Consider the following 20219-nt stretch of genomic DNA (forward strand, 5'->3'; position numbering starts at 1 on the left):
AAAAAAAAAAAAAAAAAAAGCAGCAGCCTGTGGCACCCGGTATTCCCAGGCGGTCTCCCATCCAAGTACTAACCAGGCCCGACCCTGCTTAGCTTCCGAGACCAGACGAGATCGGGGGCGTTCAGGGTGGTGTGGCCCTAGACGGCGGCGGAGGGCGCCCCTGCCCCGCTCGAGAAGCCGAGCCTCTCTGGGCTTCCCCGCCGCCGCCTCCCGCCCCAGGCCCCGCGCCGGGCGGGGCCGGGCCGGCCGGGTCCCGCGGGCTCCCAGGGACGGGGGTGATGGGCGGGGCGGGGCGGGGCGGGGCGGGGTGGGGGGCTGTCTCTCTATACACACACACACACACTCACACTCACTCACACTCACACAAGATGCGCCTCCACGGCTGGACTCGCCAAGGTGGAGCCCTCCCAGCCCCCCTCGTCTCCTCGCCCGGCCTCCTTCACCTACCCGCTGCCCACCCCCAGCGCGTCGCTGCCGCTGACTGCGCACGCGCGGGACGCTCGCCCTTTGACCCCAGCCAGGGGCCGCCCTCCCCCACAACCCCTTTCAGCTGCGCCCCCCCCTCGCCCTGTGGGTGGGCTGCCGCCTATTCCCCCGGGCCAGGGCTGGGGCACAGCCAGTGTATGGGGCGTCTCTCTCTGGGGATGTGTCCCATGGGTGGGGTGGGGTGGCGTGGTTTGGGGGGCGCTGAAGAAATCAGTCCCCTCCATCTCCTACCTCTGGAAAACGCCCAAGCCCGTGGAGAACTGCCGGCACCGCTTCGTGGGGGCCGGGACCCTCCTCCGTGTCCTCCTGTGGCCCAGTCCAAGGGGCCTGGGCCTGGCCGGGGCTGCTTTGGACCCCGACCACCCTGGCGTGTGGACTCGCTAAAAATCGGCCATTAGATATTGGATTCCAGCTTCCTGGAGGTCATTTCACTAATGAGTGCACCGGAAAGAGTTTCCTAATCCATCTGTGAGGGTGGCAACTGAAGGAGAATTTTAAAGCTGACAGAATAGGCGAGGGAAGGCATAGGAGATTTCCACACCCAGCAAGGAAGACTTTCCCGAAATGGAAGAAAGAAACGAGCAAACAGAGACACCGGTAGCCCGCCCGGAAAAGAGTCTGCCCCTGAGAGAAAGCACCCTGACCAGGTTCACCCGTGGGTGGGTGGCGAGCTAGCGGCATTCAGAAGAGCGAGGCCCGCAGTCTGTGCGGAAGACACCTGCACTCGGGTGTGTGTGGCGGCGCGATTCACAAGCAGCTCTAGACGTTAAACCCAGGAGAAGCCAGGGAGTTCCCAACGCCCCAGGTGTCCTCAGCCCACGACTGGCTGCTGTGGGAATGCGAAGCCCGGCTCCTTGTCTCAGAGCGGGGTTCCCAGGAGGATCAGGCTGAAGCTGGGACTTGGCCTCAAAGTGTCCCCTCGCATGGCCACCCCCTTCCCCTTCCTGCTCCTCTACTCCTGGTGCCCCTCCATCCAGGGGCCAGACCTTAAAGAGTCACCGCAAGAGAATCCTGGTCCCAAAGGAGCCTTCTGGGGGACCGGTGCTGAGAGAGGTTGTGGGCATGGCCCGCTGGGGCTCTGCCCGACCCAGGGCTGAGAGATGCCACCTCCCAGCTCTGGGTCCCTGCAGGAAGTGTTGGCAAGCACAGGGCCGGTCCTCCAAAGGCCCAGGTGCAGGGAGCCCAGGCCAAGCAGCCTGTGGAAGAAGCCACTTGCCGTGCCACCCCGGGAACAGGACTGCAGGCCCCGGCCCTTCCCACCTCCTCCTCCTCCTCCTCCGCCCCGCACCCCCCCCCACATGGCACAGGGCTCAGAGACACCTCAGACTCTTGCTACCCAAAGTGCAAAGGGCATCAGTTGCTCCTCCAAACCCCCCGCCCAGCAGACCGCGTTGTCCAGCCAGCCCCCGGGCCTCCCTGGGGTGCCCAGCACAAAAGTGCAGACACCCACCGGACCCTCAGTCTCAGTTTTCGGAGGTTTTTGCCACTCTAAGGACCCGCAGGCCAGCTGGGCCTTCGGGCAGGACAGAGAGCCCCGGAATCCGACGTGGAGAGCTGCGTGTACGTCCCCATCAGGAGGCGGTCCCCACCTCCGCGGCTCTCCCCTTGCGGGGAGCGGCAGCCCAGCCGGCAGCCGCAGGGCCTCAGGGAAGACACCAGGCTGGGCCCCCGCGGCACAGCGGGGGCACGTCCCCCGCACTCACGCGACTTAGGGACGGCTGCTGGAGACTGCTGCGGCCACCCTGCTGCCGGGTTTCTGGAGGGCTTCCTGGAAGCAGCATCCACACCAAGCCCTTGGAAGGCCCAGGCGACGGAGGAGCCGGTCAGGCAGGGGCCGAGGACGGTGAGAGGCCGGGCGGGAAGGAGCGTGTCAGGCAGGGGCAGAGGACGGTGACCGGCCGGGCGGGGAGGAGCCGGTCAGGCGGGGGCCCAGGACAGTGACGGGCCTGGCCGGGGAGGAGTGCGTCAGGCAGGGGCAGAGGAGACGGGCTGGGTAAGGGTTAGGGTTACAGTTAGGGCACAATTCACAATCCCAAAGACGTGGAAGCGACCCGAGTGCCCATCCATCCAGGAGTGCATCAATAAAATGTGGCGCGTGGACACCACGGAGTGCCATTCGGCTGTGAGGAGCAGCGGTGAGAGGGCGCCTCTCGTGTTCTCCTGGCCAGAGCTGGAACCCGTTCCAGTAAGCCAAGTATCCCAAGAATGGACACACGGGCACCACGTGAGCGCGCTCACCAGCAAACTGGTACGAACGGATGGACGCCTAAGTGGACAGAGAGGAATCACCTTCATCGGGTGGGTGTCGGGCGGGCGGGTGGGGGGAGGGGAGGGGCATACACATCCATTAGGCATGGGGTGGGTGCGCACCGACTGGGGGATGGGCGCACTTGAAGCTCTGACCCGAGGGGGGAGGCTTGGAGAGGGCAAGGCACCCGACCTTAACATTGGTACCCCCACAATACGCTGGAACAACATGAGAGGTATATGAATAAGAACACAGGGGGGGCCGGGCGCGGTGGCTCACGCCTGTAATCCTAGCTCTCTGGGAGGCCGAGGCGGGCGGATTGCTCCAGGTCAGGAGTTCGAAACCAGCCTGAGCAAGAGCGAGACCCCGTCTCTACTAAAAATAGAAAGAAATTAATTGGCCAACTAATATATATAGAAAAACACAGCCGGGCGTGGTGGTGCATGCCTGTAGTCCCAACTACTCGGGAGGCTGAGGCAGCAGGATTGCTTGAGCCCGGAGATTGAGGTTGCTGTGAGCTAGGCTGACGCCATGGCACTCACTCTAGCCTGGGCAGCAAAACGAGACTCTGTCTCAAAAAAAAAAAAAAAAAGAACACAGGGGGGAGGGCGGCACGGGCAACACATGTCACCTGAATACTTGTACTCCCATCATCTGCTTGAAAAGAGAGAGAAAAGAAAATGCAATCCTAGAGGTAAGAGACACTTTTTAAAAATAATGAATCCGAAGAGAAAAGTAAAAGGAGGCCTGTGGAGCAGGTCTGGGTGTGACTCCGGATCCCCCAACATCAGGTGCCACCACCAAAGATTCCTGCGTGTAGCCCATAGAACCCCAAAAGCAACGGGACGAGTTCTGGTCACATACTCCCTCAAAATGACATCCTGGCCTTCTTCTGGAACTCCCTCCCCTCTCAGACTCTCAAGGTTTCCTCCAGCGTGTCGGTTCCCACAGAGCAGACCTTTGGTCTGAGACCTGACAGTCCAGAAGCCACGCATGCTGCCGCGTGGCGGCGGTGTCGCGGCTTGGGACAAGAGGAGGCCCCACGGTGCGGGCTGGGGCGCCAGGCACAGCGGCGGGCGCTGAGGGTGGGGGTGACCCCCACCCCGGGCCGCCGCCGCGCTCCCAGAAAGGGGACAGAACAAGAGGCAAGAAAAAAAAAAAAAAAAAAAAGCAGCAGCCTGTGGCACCCGGTATTCCCAGGCGGTCTCCCATCCAAGTACTAACCAGGCCCGACCCTGCTTAGCTTCCGAGACCAGACGAGATCGGGGGCGTTCAGGGTGGTGTGGCCCTAGACGGCGGCGGAGGGCGCCCCTGCCCCGCTCGAGAAGCCGAGCCTCTCTGGGCTTCCCCGCCGCCGCCTCCCGCCCCAGGCCCCGCGCCGGGCGGGGCCGGGCCGGCCGGGTCCCGCGGGCTCCCAGGGACGGGGGTGATGGGCGGGGCGGGGCGGGGCGGGGCGGGGTGGGGGGCTGTCTCTCTATACACACACACACACACTCACACTCACTCACACTCACACAAGATGCGCCTCCACGGCTGGACTCGCCAAGGTGGAGCCCTCCCAGCCCCCCTCGTCTCCTCGCCCGGCCTCCTTCACCTACCCGCTGCCCACCCCCAGCGCGTCGCTGCCGCTGACTGCGCACGCGCGGGACGCTCGCCCTTTGACCCCAGCCAGGGGCCGCCCTCCCCCACAACCCCTTTCAGCTGCGCCCCCCCCTCGCCCTGTGGGTGGGCTGCCGCCTATTCCCCCGGGCCAGGGCTGGGGCACAGCCAGTGTATGGGGCGTCTCTCTCTGGGGATGTGTCCCATGGGTGGGGTGGGGTGGCGTGGTTTGGGGGGCGCTGAAGAAATCAGTCCCCTCCATCTCCTACCTCTGGAAAACGCCCAAGCCCGTGGAGAACTGCCGGCACCGCTTCGTGGGGGCCGGGACCCTCCTCCGTGTCCTCCTGTGGCCCAGTCCAAGGGGCCTGGGCCTGGCCGGGGCTGCTTTGGACCCCGACCACCCTGGCGTGTGGACTCGCTAAAAATCGGCCATTAGATATTGGATTCCAGCTTCCTGGAGGTCATTTCACTAATGAGTGCACCGGAAAGAGTTTCCTAATCCATCTGTGAGGGTGGCAACTGAAGGAGAATTTTAAAGCTGACAGAATAGGCGAGGGAAGGCATAGGAGATTTCCACACCCAGCAAGGAAGACTTTCCCGAAATGGAAGAAAGAAACGAGCAAACAGAGACACCGGTAGCCCGCCCGGAAAAGAGTCTGCCCCTGAGAGAAAGCACCCTGACCAGGTTCACCCGTGGGTGGGTGGCGAGCTAGCGGCATTCAGAAGAGCGAGGCCCGCAGTCTGTGCGGAAGACACCTGCACTCGGGTGTGTGTGGCGGCGCGATTCACAAGCAGCTCTAGATGTTAAACCAAGGAGAAGCCAGGGAGTTCCCAACGCCCCAGGTGTCCTCAGCCCACGACTGGCTGCTGTGGGAATGCGAAGCCCGGCTCCTTGTCTCAGAGCGGGGTTCCCAGGAGGATCAGGCTGAAGCTGGGACTTGGCCTCAAAGTGTCCCCTCGCATGGCCACCCCCTTCCCCTTCCTGCTCCTCTACTCCTGGTGCCCCTCCATCCAGGGGCCAGACCTTAAAGAGTCACCGCAAGAGAATCCTGGTCCCAAAGGAGCCTTCTGGGGGACCGGTGCTGAGAGAGGTTGTGGGCATGGCCCGCTGGGGCTCTGCCCGACCCAGGGCTGAGAGATGCCACCTCCCAGCTCTGGGTCCCTGCAGGAAGTGTTGGCAAGCACAGGGCCGGTCCTCCAAAGGCCCAGGTGCAGGGAGCCCAGGCCAAGCAGCCTGTGGAAGAAGCCACTTGCCGTGCCACCCCGGGAACAGGACTGCAGGCCCCGGCCCTTCCCACCTCCTCCTCCTCCTCCTCCGCCCCGCACCCCCCCCTCCGACATGGCACAGGGCTCAGAGACACCTCAGACTCTTGCTACCCAAAGTGCAAAGGGCATCAGTTGCTCCTCCAAACCCCCCGCCCAGCAGACCGCGTTGTCCAGCCAGCCCCCGGGCCTCCCTGGGGTGCCCAGCACAAAAGTGCAGACACCCACCGGACCCTCAGTCTCAGTTTTCGGAGGTTTTTGCCACTCTAAGGACCCGCAGGCCAGCTGGGCCTTCGGGCAGGACAGAGAGCCCCGGAATCCGACGTGGAGAGCTGCGTGTACATCCCCATCAGGAGGCGGTCCCCACCTCCGCGGCTCTCCCCTTGCGGGGAGCGGCAGCCCAACCGGCAGCCGCAGGGCCTCAGGGAAGACACCAGTCTGGGCCCCCGCGGCACAGCGGGGGCACGTCCCCCGCACTCACGCGACTTAGGGACGGCTGCTGGAGACTGCTGCGGCCACCCTGCTGCCGGGTTTCTGGAGGGCTTCCTGGAAGCAGCGTCCACACCAAGCCCTTGGAAGGCCCAGGCGACGGAGGAGCCGGTCAGGCAGGGGCCGAGGACGGTGAGAGGCCGGGCGGGAAGGAGCGTGTCAGGCAGGGGCAGAGGACGGTGACCGGCCGGGCGGGGAGGAGCCGGTCAGGCGGGGGCCCAGGACAGTGACGGGCCTGGCCGGGGAGGAGTGCGTCAGGCAGGGGCAGAGGAGACGGGCTGGGTAAGGGTTAGGGTTACAGTTAGGGCACAATTCACAATCCCAAAGACGTGGAAGCGACCCGAGTGCCCATCCATCCAGGAGTGCATCAATAAAATGTGGCGCGTGGACACCACGGAGTGCCATTCGGCTGTGAGGAGCAGCGGTGAGAGGGCGCCTCTCGTGTTCTCCTGGCCAGAGCTGGAACCCGTTCCAGGAAGCCAAGTATCCCAAGAATGGACACACGAGCACCACGTGAGCGCGCTCACCAGCAAATTGGTACGAACGGATGGACGCCTAAGTGGACAGAGAGGAATCACCTTCATCGGGTGGGTGTCGGGCGGGCGGGTGGGGGGAGGGGAGGGGCATACACATCCATTAGGCATGGGGTGAGTGCGCACCGACTGGGGGATGGGCGCACTTGAAGCTCTGACCCGAGGGGGGAGGCTTGGAGAGGGCAAGGCACCCGACCTTAACATTGGTACCCCCACAATACGCTGGAACAACATGAGAGGTATATGAATAAGAACACAGGGGGGGCCGGGCGCGGTGGCTCACGCCTGTAATCCTAGCTCTCTGGGAGGCCGAGGCGGGCGGATTGCTCCAGGTCAGGAGTTCGAAACCAGCCTGAGCAAGAGCGAGACCCCGTCTCTACTAAAAATAGAAAGAAATTAATTGGCCAACTAATATATATAGAAAAACACAGCCGGGCGTGGTGGTGCATGCCTGTAGTCCCAACTACTCGGGAGGCTGAGGCAGCAGGATTGCTTGAGCCCGGAGATTGAGGTTGCTGTGAGCTAGGCTGACGCCATGGCACTCACTCTAGCCTGGGCAGCAAAACGAGACTCTGTCTCAAAAAAAAAAAAAAAAAGAACACAGGGGGGAGGGCGGCACGGGCAACACATGTCACCTGAATACTTGTACTCCCATCATCTGCTTGAAAAGAGAGAGAAAAGAAAATGCAATCCTAGAGGTAAGAGACACTTTTTAAAAATAATGAATCCGAAGAGAAAAGTAAAAGGAGGCCTGTGGAGCAGGTCTGGGTGTGACTCCGGATCCCCCAACATCAGGTGCCACCACCAAAGATTCCTGCGTGTAGCCCATAGAACCCCAAAAGCAACGGGACGAGTTCTGGTCACATACTCCCTCAAAATGACATCCTGGCCTTCTTCTGGAACTCCCTCCCCTCTCAGACTCTCAAGGTTTCCTCCAGCGTGTCGGTTCCCACAGAGCAGACCTTTGGTCTGAGACCTGACAGTCCAGAAGCCACGCATGCTGCCGCGTGGCGGCGGTGTCGCGGCTTGGGACAAGAGGAGGCCCCACGGTGCGGGCTGGGGCGCCAGGCACCGCGCGGGCGCTGAGGGTGGGGGTGACCCCCACCCCGGGCCGCCGCCGCGCTCCCAGAAAGGGGACAGAACAAGAGGCAAGAAAAAAAAAAAAAAAAAAGCAGCAGCCTGTGGCACCCGGTATTCCCAGGCGGTCTCCCATCCAAGTACTAACCAGGCCCGACCCTGCTTAGCTTCCGAGACCAGACGAGATCGGGGGCGTTCAGGGTGGTGTGGCCCTAGACGGCGGCGGAGGGCGCCCCTGCCCCGCTCGAGAAGCCGAGCCTCTCTGGGCTTCCCCGCCGCCGCCTCCCGCCCCAGGCCCCGCGCCGGGCGGGGCCGGGCCGGCCGGGTCCCGCGGGCTCCCAGGGACGGGGGTGATGGGCGGGGCGGGGCGGGGCGGGGCGGGGTGGGGGGCTGTCTCTCTATACACACACACACACACTCACACTCACTCACACTCACACAAGATGCGCCTCCACGGCTGGACTCGCCAAGGTGGAGCCCTCCCAGCCCCCCTCGTCTCCTCGCCCGGCCTCCTTCACCTACCCGCTGCCCACCCCCAGCGCGTCGCTGCCGCTGACTGCGCACGCGCGGGACGCTCGCCCTTTGACCCCAGCCAGGGGCCGCCCTCCCCCACAACCCCTTTCAGCTGCGCCCCCCCCTCGCCCTGTGGGTGGGCTGCCGCCTATTCCCCCGGGCCAGGGCTGGGGCACAGCCAGTGTATGGGGCGTCTCTCTCTGGGGATGTGTCCCATGGGTGGGGTGGGGTGGCGTGGTTTGGGGGGCGCTGAAGAAATCAGTCCCCTCCATCTCCTACCTCTGGAAAACGCCCAAGCCCGTGGAGAACTGCCGGCACCGCTTCGTGGGGGCCGGGACCCTCCTCCGTGTCCTCCTGTGGCCCAGTCCAAGGGGCCTGGGCCTGGCCGGGGCTGCTTTGGACCCCGACCACCCTGGCGTGTGGACTCGCTAAAAATCGGCCATTAGATATTGGATTCCAGCTTCCTGGAGGTCATTTCACTAATGAGTGCACCGGAAAGAGTTTCCTAATCCATCTGTGAGGGTGGCAACTGAAGGAGAATTTTAAAGCTGACAGAATAGGCGAGGGAAGGCATAGGAGATTTCCACACCCAGCAAGGAAGACTTTCCCGAAATGGAAGAAAGAAACGAGCAAACAGAGACACCGGTAGCCCGCCCGGAAAAGAGTCTGCCCCTGAGAGAAAGCACCCTGACCAGGTTCACCCGTGGGTGGGTGGCGAGCTAGCGGCATTCAGAAGAGCGAGGCCCGCAGTCTGTGCGGAAGACACCTGCACTCGGGTGTGTGTGGCGGCGCGATTCACAAGCAGCTCTAGATGTTAAACCAAGGAGAAGCCAGGGAGTTCCCAACGCCCCAGGTGTCCTCAGCCCACGACTGGCTGCTGTGGGAATGCGAAGCCCGGCTCCTTGTCTCAGAGCGGGGTTCCCAGGAGGATCAGGCTGAAGCTGGGACTTGGCCTCAAAGTGTCCCCTCGCATGGCCACCCCCTTCCCCTTCCTGCTCCTCTACTCCTGGTGCCCCTCCATCCAGGGGCCAGACCTTAAAGAGTCACCGCAAGAGAATCCTGGTCCCAAAGGAGCCTTCTGGGGGACCGGTGCTGAGAGAGGTTGTGGGCATGGCCCGCTGGGGCTCTGCCCGACCCAGGGCTGAGAGATGCCACCTCCCAGCTCTGGGTCCCTGCAGGAAGTGTTGGCAAGCACAGGGCCGGTCCTCCAAAGGCCCAGGTGCAGGGAGCCCAGGCCAAGCAGCCTGTGGAAGAAGCCACTTGCCGTGCCACCCCGGGAACAGGACTGCAGGCCCCGGCCCTTCCCACCTCCTCCTCCTCCTCCTCCGCCCCGCACCCCCCCCCACATGGCACAGGGCTCAGAGACACCTCAGACTCTTGCTACCCAAAGTGCAAAGGGCATCAGTTGCTCCTCCAAACCCCCCGCCCAGCAGACCGCGTTGTCCAGCCAGCCCCCGGGCCTCCCTGGGGTGCCCAGCACAAAAGTGCAGACACCCACCGGACCCTCAGTCTCAGTTTTCGGAGGTTTTTGCCACTCTAAGGACCCGCAGGCCAGCTGGGCCTTCGGGCAGGACAGAGAGCCCCGGAATCCGACGTGGAGAGCTGCGTGTACGTCCCCATCAGGAGGCGGTCCCCACCTCCGCGGCTCTCCCCTTGCGGGGAGCGGCAGCCCAGCCGGCAGCCGCAGGGCCTCAGGGAAGACACCAGGCTGGGCCCCCGCGGCACAGCGGGGGCACGTCCCCCGCACTCACGCGACTTAGGGACGGCTGCTGGAGACTGCTGCGGCCACCCTGCTGCCGGGTTTCTGGAGGGCTTCCTGGAAGCAGCATCCACACCAAGCCCTTGGAAGGCCCAGGCGACGGAGGAGCCGGTCAGGCAGGGGCCGAGGACGGTGAGAGGCCGGGCGGGAAGGAGCGTGTCAGGCAGGGGCAGAGGACGGTGACCGGCCGGGCGGGGAGGAGCCGGTCAGGCGGGGGCCCAGGACAGTGACGGGCCTGGCCGGGGAGGAGTGCGTCAGGCAGGGGCAGAGGAGACGGGCTGGGTAAGGGTTAGGGTTACAGTTAGGGCACAATTCACAATCCCAAAGACGTGGAAGCGACCCGAGTGCCCATCCATCCAGGAGTGCATCAATAAAATGTGGCGCGTGGACACCACGGAGTGCCATTCGGCTGTGAGGAGCAGCGGTGAGAGGGCGCCTCTCGTGTTCTCCTGGCCAGAGCTGGAACCCGTTCCAGTAAGCCAAGTATCCCAAGAATGGACACACGGGCACCACGTGAGCGCGCTCACCAGCAAACTGGTACGAACGGATGGACGCCTAAGTGGACAGAGAGGAATCACCTTCATCGGGTGGGTGTCGGGCGGGCGGGTGGGGGGAGGGGAGGGGCATACACATCCATTAGGCATGGGGTGGGTGCGCACCGACTGGGGGATGGGCGCACTTGAAGCTCTGACCCGAGGGGGGAGGCTTGGAGAGGGCAAGGCACCCGACCTTAACATTGGTACCCCCACAATACGCTGGAACAACATGAGAGGTATATGAATAAGAACACAGGGGGGGCCGGGCGCGGTGGCTCACGCCTGTAATCCTAGCTCTCTGGGAGGCCGAGGCGGGCGGATTGCTCCAGGTCAGGAGTTCGAAACCAGCCTGAGCAAGAGCGAGACCCCGTCTCTACTAAAAATAGAAAGAAATTAATTGGCCAACTAATATATATAGAAAAACACAGCCGGGCGTGGTGGTGCATGCCTGTAGTCCCAACTACTCGGGAGGCTGAGGCAGCAGGATTGCTTGAGCCCGGAGATTGAGGTTGCTGTGAGCTAGGCTGACGCCATGGCACTCACTCTAGCCTGGGCAGCAAAAAGAGACTCTGTCTCAAAAAAAAAAAAAAAAAGAACACAGGGGGGAGGGCGGCACGGGCAACACATGTCACCTGAATACTTGTACTCCCATCATCTGCTTGAAAAGAGAGAGAAAAGAAAATGCAATCCTAGAGGTAAGAGACACTTTTTAAAAATAATGAATCCGAAGAGAAAAGTAAAAGGAGGCCTGTGGAGCAGGTCTGGGTGTGACTCCGGATCCCCCAACATCAGGTGCCACCACCAAAGATTCCTGCGTGTAGCCCATAGAACCCCAAAAGCAACGGGACGAGTTCTGGTCACATACTCCCTCAAAATGACATCCTGGCCTTCTTCTGGAACTCCCTCCCCTCTCAGACTCTCAAGGTTTCCTCCAGCGTGTCGGTTCCCACAGAGCAGACCTTTGGTCTGAGACCTGACAGTCCAGAAGCCACGCATGCTGCCGCGTGGCGGCGGTGTCGCGGCTTGGGACAAGAGGAGGCCCCACGGTGCGGGCTGGGGCGCCAGGCACCGCGCGGGCGCTGAGGGTGGGGGTGACCCCCACCCCGGGCCGCCGCCGCGCTCCCAGAAAGGGGACAGAACAAGAGGCAAGAAAAAAAAAAAAAAAAAAAGCAGCAGCCTGTGGCACCCGGTATTCCCAGGCGGTCTCCCATCCAAGTACTAACCAGGCCCGACCCTGCTTAGCTTCCGAGACCAGACGAGATCGGGGGCGTTCAGGGTGGTGTGGCCCTAGACGGCGGCGGAGGGCGCCCCTGCCCCGCTCGAGAAGCCGAGCCTCTCTGGGCTTCCCCGCCGCCGCCTCCCGCCCCAGGCCCCGCGCCGGGCGGGGCCGGGCCGGCCGGGTCCCGCGGGCTCCCAGGGACGGGGGTGATGGGCGGGGCGGGGCGGGGCGGGGTGGGGGGCTGTCTCTCTATACACACACACACACACTCACACTCACTCACACTCACACAAGATGCGCCTCCACGGCTGGACTCGCCAAGGTGGAGCCCTCCCAGCCCCCCTCGTCTCCTCGCCCGGCCTCCTTCACCTACCCGCTGCCCACCCCCAGCGCGTCGCTGCCGCTGACTGCGCACGCGCGGGACGCTCGCCCTTTGACCCCAGCCAGGGGCCGCCCTCCCCCACAACCCCTTTCAGCTGCGCCCCCCCCTCGCCCTGTGGGTGGGCTGCCGCCTATTCCCCCGGGCCAGGGCTGGGGCACAGCCAGTGTATGGGGCGTCTCTCTCTGGGGATGTGTCCCATGGGTGGGGTGGGGTGGCGTGGTTTGGGGGGCGCTGAAGAAATCAGTCCCCTCCATCTCCTACCTCTGGAAAACGCCCAAGCCCGTGGAGAACTGCCGGCACCGCTTCGTGGGGGCCGGGACCCTCCTCCGTGTCCTCCTGTGGCCCAGTCCAAGGGGCCTGGGCCTGGCCGGGGCTGCTTTGGACCCCGACCACCCTGGCGTGTGGACTCGCTAAAAATCGGCCATTAGATATTGGATTCCAGCTTCCTGGAGGTCATTTCACTAATGAGTGCACCGGAAAGAGTTTCCTAATCCATCTGTGAGGGTGGCAACTGAAGGAGAATTTTAAAGCTGACAGAATAGGCGAGGGAAGGCATAGGAGATTTCCACACCCAGCAAGGAAGACTTTCCCGAAATGGAAGAAAGAAACGAGCAAACAGAGACACCGGTAGCCCGCCCGGAAAAGAGTCTGCCCCTGAGAGAAAGCACCCTGACCAGGTTCACCCGTGGGTGGGTGGCGAGCTAGCGGCATTCAGAAGAGCGAGGCCCGCAGTCTGTGCGGAAGACACCTGCACTCGGGTGTGTGTGGCGGCGCGATTCACAAGCAGCTCTAGATGTTAAACCAAGGAGAAGCCAGGGAGTTCCCAACGCCCCAGGTGTCCTCAGCCCACGACTGGCTGCTGTGGGAATGCGAAGCCCGGCTCCTTGTCTCAGAGCGGGGTTCCCAGGAGGATCAGGCTGAAGCTGGGACTTGGCCTCAAAGTGTCCCCTCGCATGGCCACCCCCTTCCCCTTCCTGCTCCTCTACTCCTGGTGCCCCTCCATCCAGGGGCCAGACCTTAAAGAGTCACCGCAAGAGAATCCTGGTCCCAAAGGAGCCTTCTGGGGGACCGGTGCTGAGAGAGGTTGTGGGCATGGCCCGCTGGGGCTCTGCCCGACCCAGGGCTGAGAGATGCCACCTCCCAGCTCTGGGTCCCTGCAGGAAGTGTTGGCAAGCACAGGGCCGGTCCTCCAAAGGCCCAGGTGCAGGGAGCCCAGGCCAAGCAGCCTGTGGAAGAAGCCACTTGCCGTGCCACCCCGGGAACAGGACTGCAGGCCCCGGCCCTTCCCACCTCCTCCTCCTCCTCCTCCGCCCCGCACCCCCCCCTCCGACATGGCACAGGGCTCAGAGACACCTCAGACTCTTGCTACCCAAAGTGCAAAGGGCATCAGTTGCTCCTCCAAACCCCCCGCCCAGCAGACCGCGTTGTCCAGCCAGCCCCCGGGCCTCCCTGGGGTGCCCAGCACAAAAGTGCAGACACCCACCGGACCCTCAGTCTCAGTTTTCGGAGGTTTTTGCCACTCTAAGGACCCGCAGGCCAGCTGGGCCTTCGGGCAGGACAGAGAGCCCCGGAATCCGACGTGGAGAGCTGCGTGTACATCCCCATCAGGAGGCGGTCCCCACCTCCGCGGCTCTCCCCTTGCGGGGAGCGGCAGCCCAACCGGCAGCCGCAGGGCCTCAGGGAAGACACCAGTCTGGGCCCTCGCGGCACAGCGGGGGCACGTCCCCCGCACTCACGCGACTTAGGGACGGCTGCTGGAGACTGCTGCGGCCACCCTGCTGCCGGGTTTCTGGAGGGCTTCCTGGAAGCAGCGTCCACACCAAGCCCTTGGAAGGCCCAGGCGACGGAGGAGCCGGTCAGGCAGGGGCCGAGGACGGTGAGAGGCCGGGCGGGAAGGAGCGTGTCAGGCAGGGGCAGAGGACGGTGACCGGCCGGGCGGGGAGGAGCCGGTCAGGCGGGGGCCCAGGACAGTGACGGGCCTGGCCGGGGAGGAGTGCGTCAGGCAGGGGCAGAGGAGACGGGCTGGGTAAGGGTTAGGGTTACAGTTAGGGCACAATTCACAATCCCAAAGACGTGGAAGCGACCCGAGTGCCCATCCATCCAGGAGTGCATCAATAAAATGTGGCGCGTGGACACCACGGAGTGCCATTCGGCTGTGAGGAGCAGCGGTGAGAGGGCGCCTCTCGTGTTCTCCTGGCCAGAGCTGGAACCCGTTCCAGGAAGCCAAGTATCCCAAGAATGGACACACGAGCACCACGTGAGCGCGCTCACCAGCAAATTGGTACGAACGGATGGACGCCTAAGTGGACAGAGAGGAATCACCTTCATCGGGTGGGTGTCGGGCGGGCGGGTGGGGGGAGGGGAGGGGCATACACATCCATTAGGCATGGGGTGAGTGCGCACCGACTGGGGGATGGGCGCACTTGAAGCTCTGACCCGAGGGGGGAGGCTTGGAGAGGGCAAGGCACCCGACCTTAACATTGGTACCCCCACAATACGCTGGAACAACATGAGAGGTATATGAATAAGAACACAGGGGGGGCCGGGCGCGGTGGCTCACGCCTGTAATCCTAGCTCTCTGGGAGGCCGAGGCGGGCGGATTGCTCCAGGTCAGGAGTTCGAAACCAGCCTGAGCAAGAGCGAGACCCCGTCTCTACTAAAAATAGAAAGAAATTAATTGGCCAACTAATATATATAGAAAAACACAGCCGGGCGTGGTGGTGCATGCCTGTAGTCCCAACTACTCGGGAGGCTGAGGCAGCAGGATTGCTTGAGCCCGGAGATTGAGGTTGCTGTGAGCTAGGCTGACGCCATGGCACTCACTCTAGCCTGGGCAGCAAAACGAGACTCTGTCTCAAAAAAAAAAAAAAAAAGAACACAGGGGGGAGGGCGGCACGGGCAACACATGTCACCTGAATACTTGTACTCCCATCATCTGCTTGAAAAGAGAGAGAAAAGAAAATGCAATCCTAGAGGTAAGAGACACTTTTTAAAAATAATGAATCCGAAGAGAAAAGTAAAAGGAGGCCTGTGGAGCAGGTCTGGGTGTGACTCCGGATCCCCCAACATCAGGTGCCACCACCAAAGATTCCTGCGTGTAGCCCATAGAACCCCAAAAGCAACGGGACGAGTTCTGGTCACATACTCCCTCAAAATGACATCCTGGCCTTCTTCTGGAACTCCCTCCCCTCTCAGACTCTCAAGGTTTCCTCCAGCGTGTCGGTTCCCACAGAGCAGACCTTTGGTCTGAGACCTGACAGTCCAGAAGCCACGCATGCTGCCGCGTGGCGGCGGTGTCGCGGCTTGGGACAAGAGGAGGCCCCACGGTGCGGGCTGGGGCGCCAGGCACCGCGCGGGCGCTGAGGGTGGGGGTGACCCCCACCCCGGGCCGCCGCCGCGCTCCCAGAAAGGGGACAGAACAAGAGGCAAGAAAAAAAAAAAAAAAAAAGCAGCAGCCTGTGGCACCCGGTATTCCCAGGCGGTCTCCCATCCAAGTACTAACCAGGCCCGACCCTGCTTAGCTTCCGAGACCAGACGAGATCGGGGGCGTTCAGGGTGGTGTGGCCCTAGACGGCGGCGGAGGGCGCCCCTGCCCCGCTCGAGAAGCCGAGCCTCTCTGGGCTTCCCCGCCGCCGCCTCCCGCCCCAGGCCCCGCGCCGGGCGGGGCCGGGCCGGCCGGGTCCCGCGGGCTCCCAGGGACGGGGGTGATGGGCGGGGCGGGGCGGGGCGGGGCGGGGTGGGGGGCTGTCTCTCTATACACACACACACACACTCACACTCACTCACACTCACACAAGATGCGCCTCCACGGCTGGACTCGCCAAGGTGGAGCCCTCCCAGCCCCCCTCGTCTCCTCGCCCGGCCTCCTTCACCTACCCGCTGCCCACCCCCAGCGCGTCGCTGCCGCTGACTGCGCACGCGCGGGACGCTCGCCCTTTGACCCCAGCCAGGGGCCGCCCTCCCCCACAACCCCTTTCAGCTGCGCCCCCCCCTCGCCCTGTGGGTGGGCTGCCGCCTATTCCCCCGGGCCAGGGCTGGGGCACAGCCAGTGTATGGGGCGTCTCTCTCTGGGGATGTGTCCCATGGGTGGGGTGGGGTGGCGTGGTTTGGGGGGCGCTGAAGAAATCAGTCCCCTCCATCTCCTACCTCTGGAAAACGCCCAAGCCCGTGGAGAACTGCCGGCACCGCTTCGTGGGGGCCGGGACCCTCCTCCGTGTCCTCCTGTGGCCCAGTCCAAGGGGCCTGGGCCTGGCCGGGGCTGCTTTGGACCCCGACCACCCTGGCGTGTGGACTCGCTAAAAATCGGCCATTAGATATTGGATTCCAGCTTCCTGGAGGTCATTTCACTAATGAGTGCACCGGAAAGAGTTTCCTAATCCATCTGTGAGGGTGGCAACTGAAGGAGAATTTTAAAGCTGACAGAATAGGCGAGGGAAGGCATAGGAGATTTCCACACCCAGCAAGGAAGACTTTCCCGAAATGGAAGAAAGAAACGAGCAAACAGAGACACCGGTAGCCCGCCCGGAAAAGAGTCTGCCCCTGAGAGAAAGCACCCTGACCAGGTTCACCCGTGGGTGGGTGGCGAGCTAGCGGCATTCAGAAGAGCGAGGCCCGCAGTCTGTGCGGAAGACACCTGCACTCGGGTGTGTGTGGCGGCGCGATTCACAAGCAGCTCTAGATGTTAAACCAAGGAGAAGCCAGGGAGTTCCCAACGCCCCAGGTGTCCTCAGCCCACGACTGGCTGCTGTGGGAATGCGAAGCCCGGCTCCTTGTCTCAGAGCGGGGTTCCCAGGAGGATCAGGCTGAAGCTGGGACTTGGCCTCAAAGTGTCCCCTCGCATGGCCACCCCCTTCCCCTTCCTGCTCCTCTACTCCTGGTGCCCCTCCATCCAGGGGCCAGACCTTAAAGAGTCACCGCAAGAGAATCCTGGTCCCAAAGGAGCCTTCTGGGGGACCGGTGCTGAGAGAGGTTGTGGGCATGGCCCGCTGGGGCTCTGCCCGACCCAGGGCTGAGAGATGCCACCTCCCAGCTCTGGGTCCCTGCAGGAAGTGTTGGCAAGCACAGGGCCGGTCCTCCAAAGGCCCAGGTGCAGGGAGCCCAGGCCAAGCAGCCTGTGGAAGAAGCCACTTGCCGTGCCACCCCGGGAACAGGACTGCAGGCCCCGGCCCTTCCCACCTCCTCCTCCTCCTCCTCCGCCCCGCACCCCCCCCCACATGGCACAGGGCTCAGAGACACCTCAGACTCTTGCTACCCAAAGTGCAAAGGGCATCAGTTGCTCCTCCAAACCCCCCGCCCAGCAGACCGCGTTGTCCAGCCAGCCCCCGGGCCTCCCTGGGGTGCCCAGCACAAAAGTGCAGACACCCACCGGACCCTCAGTCTCAGTTTTCGGAGGTTTTTGCCACTCTAAGGACCCGCAGGCCAGCTGGGCCTTCGGGCAGGACAGAGAGCCCCGGAATCCGACGTGGAGAGCTGCGTGTACGTCCCCATCAGGAGGCGGTCCCCACCTCCGCGGCTCTCCCCTTGCGGGGAGCGGCAGCCCAGCCGGCAGCCGCAGGGCCTCAGGGAAGACACCAGGCTGGGCCCCCGCGGCACAGCGGGGGCACGTCCCCCGCACTCACGCGACTTAGGGACGGCTGCTGGAGACTGCTGCGGCCACCCTGCTGCCGGGTTTCTGGAGGGCTTCCTGGAAGCAGCATCCACACCAAGCCCTTGGAAGGCCCAGGCGACGGAGGAGCCGGTCAGGCAGGGGCCGAGGACGGTGAGAGGCCGGGCGGGAAGGAGCGTGTCAGGCAGGGGCAGAGGACGGTGACCGGCCGGGCGGGGAGGAGCCGGTCAGGCGGGGGCCCAGGACAGTGACGGGCCTGGCCGGGGAGGAGTGCGTCAGGCAGGGGCAGAGGAGACGGGCTGGGTAAGGGTTAGGGTTACAGTTAGGGCACAATTCACAATCCCAAAGACGTGGAAGCGACCCGAGTGCCCATCCATCCAGGAGTGCATCAATAAAATGTGGCGCGTGGACACCACGGAGTGCCATTCGGCTGTGAGGAGCAGCGGTGAGAGGGCGCCTCTCGTGTTCTCCTGGCCAGAGCTGGAACCCGTTCCAGTAAGCCAAGTATCCCAAGAATGGACACACGGGCACCACGTGAGCGCGCTCACCAGCAAACTGGTACGAACGGATGGACGCCTAAGTGGACAGAGAGGAATCACCTTCATCGGGTGGGTGTCGGGCGGGCGGGTGGGGGGAGGGGAGGGGCATACACATCCATTAGGCATGGGGTGGGTGCGCACCGACTGGGGGATGGGCGCACTTGAAGCTCTGACCCGAGGGGGGAGGCTTGGAGAGGGCAAGGCACCCGACCTTAACATTGGTACCCCCACAATACGCTGGAACAACATGAGAGGTATATGAATAAGAACACAGGGGGGGCCGGGCGCGGTGGCTCACGCCTGTAATCCTAGCTCTCTGGGAGGCCGAGGCGGGCGGATTGCTCCAGGTCAGGAGTTCGAAACCAGCCTGAGCAAGAGCGAGACCCCGTCTCTACTAAAAATAGAAAGAAATAAATTGGCCAACTAATATATATAGAAAAACACAGCCGGGCGTGGTGGTGCATGCCTGTAGTCCCAACTACTCGGGAGGCTGAGGCAGCAGGATTGCTTGAGCCCGGAGATTGAGGTTGCTGTGAGCTAGGCTGACGCCATGGCACTCACTCTAGCCTGGGCAGCAAAAAGAGACTCTGTCTCAAAAAAAAAAAAAAAAAGAACACAGGGGGGAGGGCGGCACGGGCAACACATGTCACCTGAATACTTGTACTCCCATCATCTGCTTGAAAAGAGAGAGAAAAGAAAATGCAATCCTAGAGGTAAGAGACACTTTTTAAAAATAATGAATCCGAAGAGAAAAGTAAAAGGAGGCCTGTGGAGCAGGTCTGGGTGTGACTCCGGATCCCCCAACATCAGGTGCCACCACCAAAGATTCCTGCGTGTAGCCCATAGAACCCCAAAAGCAACGGGACGAGTTCTGGTCACATACTCCCTCAAAATGACATCCTGGCCTTCTTCTGGAACTCCCTCCCCTCTCAGACTCTCAAGGTTTCCTCCAGCGTGTCGGTTCCCACAGAGCAGACCTTTGGTCTGAGACCTGACAGTCCAGAAGCCACGCATGCTGCCGCGTGGCGGCGGTGTCGCGGCTTGGGACAAGAGGAGGCCCCACGGTGCGGGCTGGGGCGCCAGGCACCGCGCGGGCGCTGAGGGTGGGGGTGACCCCCACCCCGGGCCGCCGCCGCGCTCCCAGAAAGGGGACAGAACAAGAGGCAAGAAAAAAAAAAAAAAAAAAAGCAGCAGCCTGTGGCACCCGGTATTCCCAGGCGGTCTCCCATCCAAGTACTAACCAGGCCCGACCCTGCTTAGCTTCCGAGACCAGACGAGATCGGGGGCGTTCAGGGTGGTGTGGCCCTAGACGGCGGCGGAGGGCGCCCCTGCCCCGCTCGAGAAGCCGAGCCTCTCTGGGCTTCCCCGCCGCCGCCTCCCGCCCCAGGCCCCGCGCCGGGCGGGGCCGGGCCGGCCGGGTCCCGCGGGCTCCCAGGGACGGGGGTGATGGGCGGGGCGGGGCGGGGCGGGGTGGGGGGCTGTCTCTCTATACACACACACACACACTCACACTCACTCACACTCACACAAGATGCGCCTCCACGGCTGGACTCGCCAAGGTGGAGCCCTCCCAGCCCCCCTCGTCTCCTCGCCCGGCCTCCTTCACCTACCCGCTGCCCACCCCCAGCGCGTCGCTGCCGCTGACTGCGCACGCGCGGGACGCTCGCCCTTTGACCCCAGCCAGGGGCCGCCCTCCCCCACAACCCCTTTCAGCTGCGCCCCCCCCTCGCCCTGTGGGTGGGCTGCCGCCTATTCCCCCGGGCCAGGGCTGGGGCACAGCCAGTGTATGGGGCGTCTCTCTCTGGGGATGTGTCCCATGGGTGGGGTGGGGTGGCGTGGTTTGGGGGGCGCTGAAGAAATCAGTCCCCTCCATCTCCTACCTCTGGAAAACGCCCAAGCCCGTGGAGAACTGCCGGCACCGCTTCGTGGGGGCCGGGACCCTCCTCCGTGTCCTCCTGTGGCCCAGTCCAA

General features: G+C 63.3%; 6 non-coding genes across 6 annotated transcripts; all 6 read right to left on the reverse strand.

Annotated features, from left to right (window-relative positions):
- Positions 1–24: 24 nt before the first annotated feature.
- LOC142864317 (5S ribosomal RNA) lies at positions 25–143 on the reverse strand. The gene has a single exon (XR_012914842.1). It is a non-coding gene; the product is annotated as a 5S ribosomal RNA (ribosomal RNA).
- A 3766-nt stretch (positions 144–3909) lies between these two features.
- Positions 3910–4028, reverse strand: LOC142864318 (5S ribosomal RNA). The gene has a single exon (XR_012914843.1). It is a non-coding gene; the product is annotated as a 5S ribosomal RNA (ribosomal RNA).
- A 3766-nt stretch (positions 4029–7794) lies between these two features.
- LOC142864319 (5S ribosomal RNA) lies at positions 7795–7913 on the reverse strand. The gene has a single exon (XR_012914844.1). It is a non-coding gene; the product is annotated as a 5S ribosomal RNA (ribosomal RNA).
- Positions 7914–11677: 3764 nt separating this feature from the next.
- Positions 11678–11796, reverse strand: LOC142864320 (5S ribosomal RNA). The gene has a single exon (XR_012914845.1). It is a non-coding gene; the product is annotated as a 5S ribosomal RNA (ribosomal RNA).
- Positions 11797–15557: 3761 nt separating this feature from the next.
- LOC142864321 (5S ribosomal RNA) lies at positions 15558–15676 on the reverse strand. The gene has a single exon (XR_012914846.1). It is a non-coding gene; the product is annotated as a 5S ribosomal RNA (ribosomal RNA).
- A 3764-nt stretch (positions 15677–19440) lies between these two features.
- On the reverse strand, positions 19441–19559 carry LOC142864322 (5S ribosomal RNA). Its single transcript, XR_012914847.1, has one exon. It is a non-coding gene; the product is annotated as a 5S ribosomal RNA (ribosomal RNA).
- Positions 19560–20219: the final 660 nt, after the last annotated feature.

Source organism: Microcebus murinus, chromosome 24, assembly GCF_040939455.1.
Source record: "Microcebus murinus isolate Inina chromosome 24, M.murinus_Inina_mat1.0, whole genome shotgun sequence".
Taxonomy (NCBI): domain Eukaryota; kingdom Metazoa; phylum Chordata; class Mammalia; order Primates; family Cheirogaleidae; genus Microcebus; species Microcebus murinus.